General features: G+C 41.0%; 1 non-coding gene across 1 annotated transcript; it reads right to left on the bottom strand.

Annotated features, from left to right (window-relative positions):
- Positions 1–1,077: 1,077 nt before the first annotated feature.
- On the bottom strand, positions 1,078–1,256 carry LOC131996447 (5.8S ribosomal RNA). The gene has a single exon (XR_009397868.1). It is a non-coding gene; the product is annotated as a 5.8S ribosomal RNA (ribosomal RNA).
- Between the last annotated feature and the right edge of the window lie 6,606 nt (positions 1,257–7,862).

Genomic DNA, 7,862 nt, shown 5'->3' with positions numbered 1-7,862 from the left:
CTTTCGCATTGTTAATCATATAAACGCATATAATAAACACAATAATCATGATTACCATGCCATTATAGAATATAAAATATTCAAGCGCTATATATAATAAATCTATCAACACTTTATCAAATCACCAGCACTTATTCTATGTTAAAATGCAAGCATAATAATTTGAATAAACTTAAGCCAATGATCTTATGATAAATCATAATATTAATAGATTACAATGTCCTTTTATGGAAAAAATGCACACCATTCCCACAGTATTATTCATACCGCAGTCATAATGTTGAATTTTCCATATGGATATTCAGGTTCATCGGGCTTAACCTCTAAGCAGTTTCACGTACTATTTAACTCTCTATTCAGAGTTCTTTTCAACTTTCCCTCACGGTACTTGTTTACTATCGGTCTCATGGTTATATTTAGTTTTAGATGGAGTTTACCACCCACTTAGTGCTGCACTATCAAGCAACACGACTCTTTGGAAATGTTCTCTAGTAATCATTAACGTTATACGGGCCTGGCACCCTCTATGGGTAAATGGCCTCATTTAAGAAGGACTTAAATCGTTAATTTTTCATACTAGAAATTGAACATTCCATACACTGCATCTCACATTTGCCATAAAGACAAAGTGACTTAGTGCTGAACTGATTTCTTTTCGCTCGCCGCTACTAAGAAAATCCTTGTTAGTTTCTTTTCCTCCCCTCATTAATATGCTTAAATTCAGGGGGTAATCCCATATGAGTTGAGGTTGTTTAAACTTTATTTTTTTTTCTTTTGTACTCTCAATAGAAATTCCATCATTTTTATGAAAAAATCTTTTCTCTCTTCAATGTATATTTATATGTGTATATGTTTTTCAATCAAAGACAATTCTAGTTCATAAAAAATTTTTATGCTAGACCTTCCTCAATCAATTGAAAAACAAAGTATTCAACAAGAAATACTCGAATTTTTTCAATGAGGCTTCTATCTTGACTATTCATATTATGGACTTTAACATCCAGTAATATAACATGTGCTTAAAAACACAATCTCTTATCGAGATTGATTTTAAGCAACTTATTTAGCATAGTCTTACAACCCTCAACCATATGTAGTCCAAGCAGCACCTTAAAATTAATTAAAGTACCTTGCAGCATGGACTGCGATATGCGTTCAAAATGTCGATGTTCATGTGTCCTGCAGTTCACACGATGACGCACAGTTTGCTGCGTTCTTCATCGACCCATGAGCCGAGTGATCCACCGCTTAGAGTGATATTTTATTTTTTTCTTTATTCGATACGCTCAAAATTCATTTTATTGAAAGAAATCAAAAATACACCAAAATCAATTGGCATATATCAATTTCTTCAATAACTTTCATTTTTTTTTTCCCATACAATTTATGTTGCGAATGTCTTAGTTGTTTTCCCCAAAAGGAGGCAACATTAACTTATATCACAATTAATATAAGTACAACTATAATTGTAAGTAATTTCAAGTGTATGGATTATTGCTAAACCAGTACACTCTACCAATCTAGGTTGATTGGTGGCCAATGTATGATTAACAGATAATGAAAACCAGTACATTATGTTTAGTTTGTTTGTTTGTTTGTTTTTTTTTTAACGCCTCCATTCTATTCCATAGGAATAGAAGGGAGATGTGTGTATTTGTTTTACGGTTGGAACACGTTAATGATCCTTCCGCAGGTTCACCTACGGAAACCTTGTTACGACTTTTACTTCCTCTAAATAATCAAGTTCGGTCAACTTTTGCGAAACATCCGTAACACCGAGGCGTTACAGTGATCACGTCCGGAGACCTCACTAAATAATTCAATCGGTAGTAGCGACGGGCGGTGTGTACAAAGGGCAGGGACGTAATCAATGCGAGTTAATGACTCACACTTACTGGGAATTCCAAGTTCATGTGAACAGTTTCAGTTCACAATCCCAAGCATGAAAGTGGTTCAGCGGTTTACCCGGACCTCTCGGTCTAGGAAATACACGTTGATACTTTCATTGTAGCGCGCGTGCAGCCCAGGACATCTAAGGGCATCACAGACCTGTTATTGCTCAATCTCATTATTGCTAGACGCAATTTGTCCATTTAAGAAGCTAGTGACCTTATAATGGGACAAACCAACAGGTACGGCTCCACTCTTATAGACACATTCAAACACTAACACATTTTACTGCGGTCGCGAATGAAGGCTACAAAAGCTTCAACACCATAATCCTGAAAGCATCTATTTAATATATTTGAGTCTCGTTCGTTATCGGAATTAACCAGACAAATCACTCCACGAACTAAGAACGGCCATGCACCACCACCCATAGATTCGAGAAAGAGCTATCAATCTGTCTTACACACTTATGTTCGGACCTGGTAAGTTTTCCCGTGTTGAGTCAAATTAAGCCGCAGGCTCCACTCCTGGTGGTGCCCTTCCGTCAATTCCTTTAAGTTTCAGCTTTGCAACCATACTTCCCCCGGAGCCCAAAAGCTTTGGTTTCCCGGGAAGCGACTGAGAGAGCCATGAAAGTAGCTACACCCAATTGCTAGCTGGCATCGTTTATGGTTAGAACTAGGGCGGTATCTGATCGCCTTCGAACCTCTAACTTTCGTTCTTGATTAATGAAAACATCTTTGGCAAATGCTTTCGCTTAAGTTAGTCTTACGACGGTCCAAGAATTTCACCTCTCGCGTCGTAATACTAATGCCCCCAAACTGCTTCTATTAATCATTACCTCTTGATCTAACAACCAATGAAAGTAGAACAGAGGTCTTATTTCATTATTCCATGCACAAAATATTCAGGCATTTGGAGCCTGCTTTAAGCACTCTAATTTGTTCAAAGTAATTGTACCGGCCCACAACAACACTCGGTGAAGAGCACTGAAGCAGGTTTAAATAGGAGGAACATACGCAAATACAAGTATTTAACGCATATAAGAACTCCACCGGTAATACGCTTACATACATAAGGTATAGTACAAACTACAATTATAGCTGTACTACCCGTATGAAGCACAAGTTCAACTACGAACGTTTTAACCGCAACAACTTTAATATACGCTATTGGAGCTGAAAGCATGAAAGGCGTTGGTTGCTTAAAACAGCAGGACGGTGGACATGGAAGTCGTAATCCGCTAAGGAGTGTGTAACAACTCACCTGCCGAAGCAACTAGCCCTTAAAATGGATGGCGCTTAAGTTGTATACCTATACATTACCGCTAAAGTAAATGGTTTATGTTCAATTTCGGTTGGATTATAAACTTTGAAACTTTAGTGAGTAGGAGGGTACAATGGTGTGCATGGAAGTGTTTGGCGTAAGCCTGCATGGAGCCGCCATTGGCACAGATCTTGGTGGTAGTAGCAAATAATCGAATGAGACCTTGGAGGACTGAAGTGGAGAAGGGTTTCGTGTGAACAGTGGTTGATCACGAGTTAGTCGGTCCTAAGTTCAAGGCGAAAGCTGAAAATTTTCAAGTTATAATAACACACACGCATATTTTCACAATATGAGAGAGTAATTAAACACTTGAATAATTTTGAACGAAAGGGAATACGGTTCCAATTCCGTAACCTGTTGAGTATCCGTTTGTTATTAAATATGGGCCTTGCGCTCATCCTGGCAACAGGAACGACCATAAAGAAGCCGTCGAGAGATATCGGAAGAGTTTTCTTTTCTGTTTTATAGTCGTACTACCATGGAAGTCTTTCGAAGAGAGATATGGTAGATGGACTAGAAGAGCATGACATTTACTGTTGTGTCGATATTTTCTCCTCGGACCTTGAAAATTTATGGTGGGGTCACGCAAACTTCTCAACAGGCCGTACCAATATCCGCAGCTGGTCTCCAAGGTGAAGAGTCTCTAGTCGATAGAATAATGTAGGTAAGGGAAGTCGGCAAATTAGATCCGTAACTTCGGGATAAGGATTGGCTCTGAAGATTGAGATAGTCGGGCTTGATTGGGAAGCAATAACATGGTTTATGTACTCGTTCTGGGTAAATAGAGGTCTACGGATCTTGTTCCTCGGATAGTAGTTACGTAACCAATTGTGGAACTTTCTTGCTAAAATTTTTAGGGTATCATCGCAAGGTGTATTCTCTTTAAATTATAACGACTATCAATTAACAATCAATTCAGAACTGGCACGGACTTGGGGAATCCGACTGTCTAATTAAAACAAAGCATTGTGATGGCCCTAGCGGGTGTTGACACAATGTGATTTCTGCCCAGTGCTCTGAATGTCAAAGTGAAGAAATTCAAGTAAGCGCGGGTAAACGGCGGGAGTAACTATGACTCTCTTAAGGTAGCCAAATGCCTCGTCATCTAATTAGTGACGCGCATGAATGGATTAACGAGATTCCTACTGTCCCTATCTACTGCCAGAGGTCGGCTATGTTGGCGTGCGCGCCTTTGTGTAGGACTGTCTCCTCGGATGCGATGCAGGTATTGTTGGGTGCTGCGCCTCTTGATTTGGAGGTGATCCGTCGCGCGGTTTTGTATAAGGCTAGGAGGGGTCTTCCGGTTGCTGAAAGGGATTGGCTTCCTGATCCGGATCTGATGAATGGGGATGTTAGGCGGCTTAAGGCACACCTTTTGGAGTGCCTTTATGATAGGTGGAGGACACGTTGGACTGACAGTGACAATGGACGGGTTACTTACCGGTTTATTGGGGACGCGACGTTTGTTGTGGACAGACCCGATTTTGGCTTTGGCCTTAGTCTTGGGTTTTTACTGACGGGACATGGCTCTCTCAATGCATTTTTGCATAGAAGGGGTCTGGCGACGACTGCAGGTTGTCCTGCCTGCGGGGGTGTGGTTGAGGACGTGGTGCACTTACTGACTGAGTGCCCGTACTATTCGGACATCAGGGACTTAGGTGCCATGGGTATATCCTATGCAGAGGGGGTGTGGGATTTGAGCAGGGCCTTGTTGGACTCTGGGACGTTTGCGAGGTTGGCCACCTTTGCGAGGGCGGTGTTTGGAAGGAGGAGGATGTTAGGTGGGCGGTGATAGGCCTCTGGCGAGGTCGTCCGATGGTTTGGCTCTTGATGTTTTGTCCGCTTTTTGTGTGCTCGTCCGTTTTTTTGTCCGTAGTGGGAAGTGACTGTTCTTGTCCGTTCGTTTTGTCCGTCATGTCCGTATAGGGAATTTGTCTGCTTTTGTCCGCATAGGGTTCTCGTCCGTTTTTTATGTCCGTGTTTGGGTATTTTGTCCGTTTTTACGTCCGTAATGGTTTTTAGTCCGTTTTTGTTTGCGACCATGTTTTGATCTTGGCGGTGTTGGGGGTTTTTTGAGGGGGATGGGGGGGGGGGTCTTTTTGGGAGAATGGCTTTGGCCGTTTTCCTTTCAGGTGACCAGTCCGGAACCGTTTGGGGTTCAACTGGTAGTAGCTTCGGCTACGAGGTCTGACCGGAGTCCTTAATCTGGTACCACGGGAGTCGGGGGCCCCTGGAATTTCGATTCCAGCCCGACTATGGTGAGGCCCCAGTGGGGAGTAACGTGGTGGCTGTGGTTTGGACCCAAATCGCGGGTAGAGCGCAAGCTCGATGTGGAGTTGCATTGCAACCGGGTGCCGTGACCCATAGATCGGAAGGAGTTTTAGATAGTGCTCCGCCCCTAACCAAGGGGGAGAACGCGTCCAGACAACGTGAACTCGAATTGGTACCCATGCATATCTTAGGCTATGTGTGGGGGCGTTGGTGGACGCATTATATTCACCCGGGGTTGAGAGCCCTGCAGGATTAGGCCAACGCGGCAGGTGCCTGCATTAAACACCACTAGGACTTGTCCCTATCTACTATCTAGCGAAACCACAGCCAAGGGAACGGGCTTGGAATAATTAGCGGGGAAAGAAGACCCTGTTGAGCTTGACTCTAATCTGGCAGTGTAAGGAGACATAAGAGGTGTAGAATAAGTGGGAGATATTGGTCTTCGGGCCTTTATCGACAATGAAATACCACTACTCTTATTGTTTCCTTACTTACTTGATTAAGTGGAACGTGTATCATTTCTTAGCCATTATACGGATATATTTATATATCTTATGGTATTGGGTTTTGATGCAAGCTTCTTGATCAAAGTACTAAGAGTTTGTTATATAATTGTAAACAAATCTCGATGAGATGATGGCATTTCGGTGTCATTGTCGTATTTGAAATTTGGTATAACTCCTAATACTCAGGTATGATCCAATTCAAGGACATTGCCAGGTAGGGAGTTTGACTGGGGCGGTACATCTCTCAAATAATAACGGAGGTGTCCCAAGGCCAGCTCAGTGCGGACAGAAACCACACATAGAGCAAAAGGGCAAATGCTGACTTGATCTCGGTGTTCAGTACACACAGGGACAGCAAAAGCTCGGCCTATCGATCCTTTTGGTTTAAGGAGTTTTTAACAAGAGGTGTCAGAAAAGTTACCACAGGGATAACTGGCTTGTGGCGGCCAAGCGTTCATAGCGACGTCGCTTTTTGATCCTTCGATGTCGGCTCTTCCTATCATTGTGAAGCAAAATTCACCAAGCGTTGGATTGTTCACCCATGCAAGGGAACGTGAGCTGGGTTTAGACCGTCGTGAGACAGGTTAGTTTTACCCTACTAATGACATATGTTGTTGCGACAGCATTCCTGCGTAGTACGAGAGGAACCGCAGGTACGGACCTATGGCACAATACTTGTTCGAGCGAACAGTGGTATGACGCTACGTCCGTTGGATTATGCCTGAACGCCTCTAAGGTCGTATCCGAGCTGGACTGCAATGATAAAAATGGGGCAATTGCATTGTATGGCTATTAAACCATTTAAAGTTTATTTCTGATAAACGACAATGGATGTGATGCCAATGTTATTTGTATCATAGCAAATGTGGGAGGATCTTATCACCTGCATGCTGCGCTAGGTACTTATAAAAACATTATTTAATACAATGACAATGCCTAGAATCAATTGTAAACGACTTTTTTAACGGGCGAGGTGTTGTAAGTGGTAGAGCAGCTGCCATACTGCGATCCACTGAAACTTATCCTCTGCTTGACGATTCGATATGATTCGATGTTATACAACTTATCCCACATAATGCAAACAATGATTTTGTTGCTAGCAAAATGTGAAAGTTTCATAGTTAGTTCTATCTGTACTTTTCACATTTGTGATCAATATTATCAAAAAAGTTTGCTGCTGGGTCGAAGTATGTAATAGTAAGCTATTTATTTTCGAGGATTTTCTTTGAAAATGAACGCTGTTTATTACGCTTCATCTTATGAAAAACCAAATTGCTATTGCCAGCTAATCGAATAAATTTTTATGATTTTTCGATGGGCAAAGACGCAAATATACAATAGTTTGCAATTTATTTTGCTAACTTTAAACAGTTTTGAAACGAAACTAAAATACTTGCATTTGTGCAAGAAATTCTATAAAAGAGAATACTTTGCAAGAGCAAGGTGCTGTAAGTTCTAGAGAGCAGCTGCCATACTGCTATTCATGGAACCTTCTTAACCTTTGCTATTCGATTCAATATGATGATCGATGTTAAAAACACATATCGAACAGTGAGTTTATTGCCAGCTAATTGTGAAGACGCATAGTTTATTCTTCATCTGTGCATCTTTTCACATTGCTTCAATAGTTTCTATGTTCTTATTGTGCCTCGAAGTATATAATGACTGCTACTTATTTTCTAAGATTTTCTTTGATAATCAGTATATTATTTTGTTATATATATTTTCGTTTTTAACATTTTTTGTTCAATTTTTTTGAAATTTTGTAGATTTTTTTATGAGTTTTTTTTTGCGAATTTTTAGATTTTTTTTGTCGATTTTTTTTGGAAATTTTTTTGAATTGGCGAAAAATTTTGGCCGACGCCTTTG

The sequence above is a fragment of the Stomoxys calcitrans genome, chromosome 3, assembly GCF_963082655.1.
Source record: "Stomoxys calcitrans chromosome 3, idStoCalc2.1, whole genome shotgun sequence".
NCBI lineage: Eukaryota > Metazoa > Arthropoda > Insecta > Diptera > Muscidae > Stomoxys > Stomoxys calcitrans.
The sequence above is the reverse complement of the archived record's forward strand: the minus strand, read 5'-3'. Positions and strand labels throughout refer to the sequence as shown.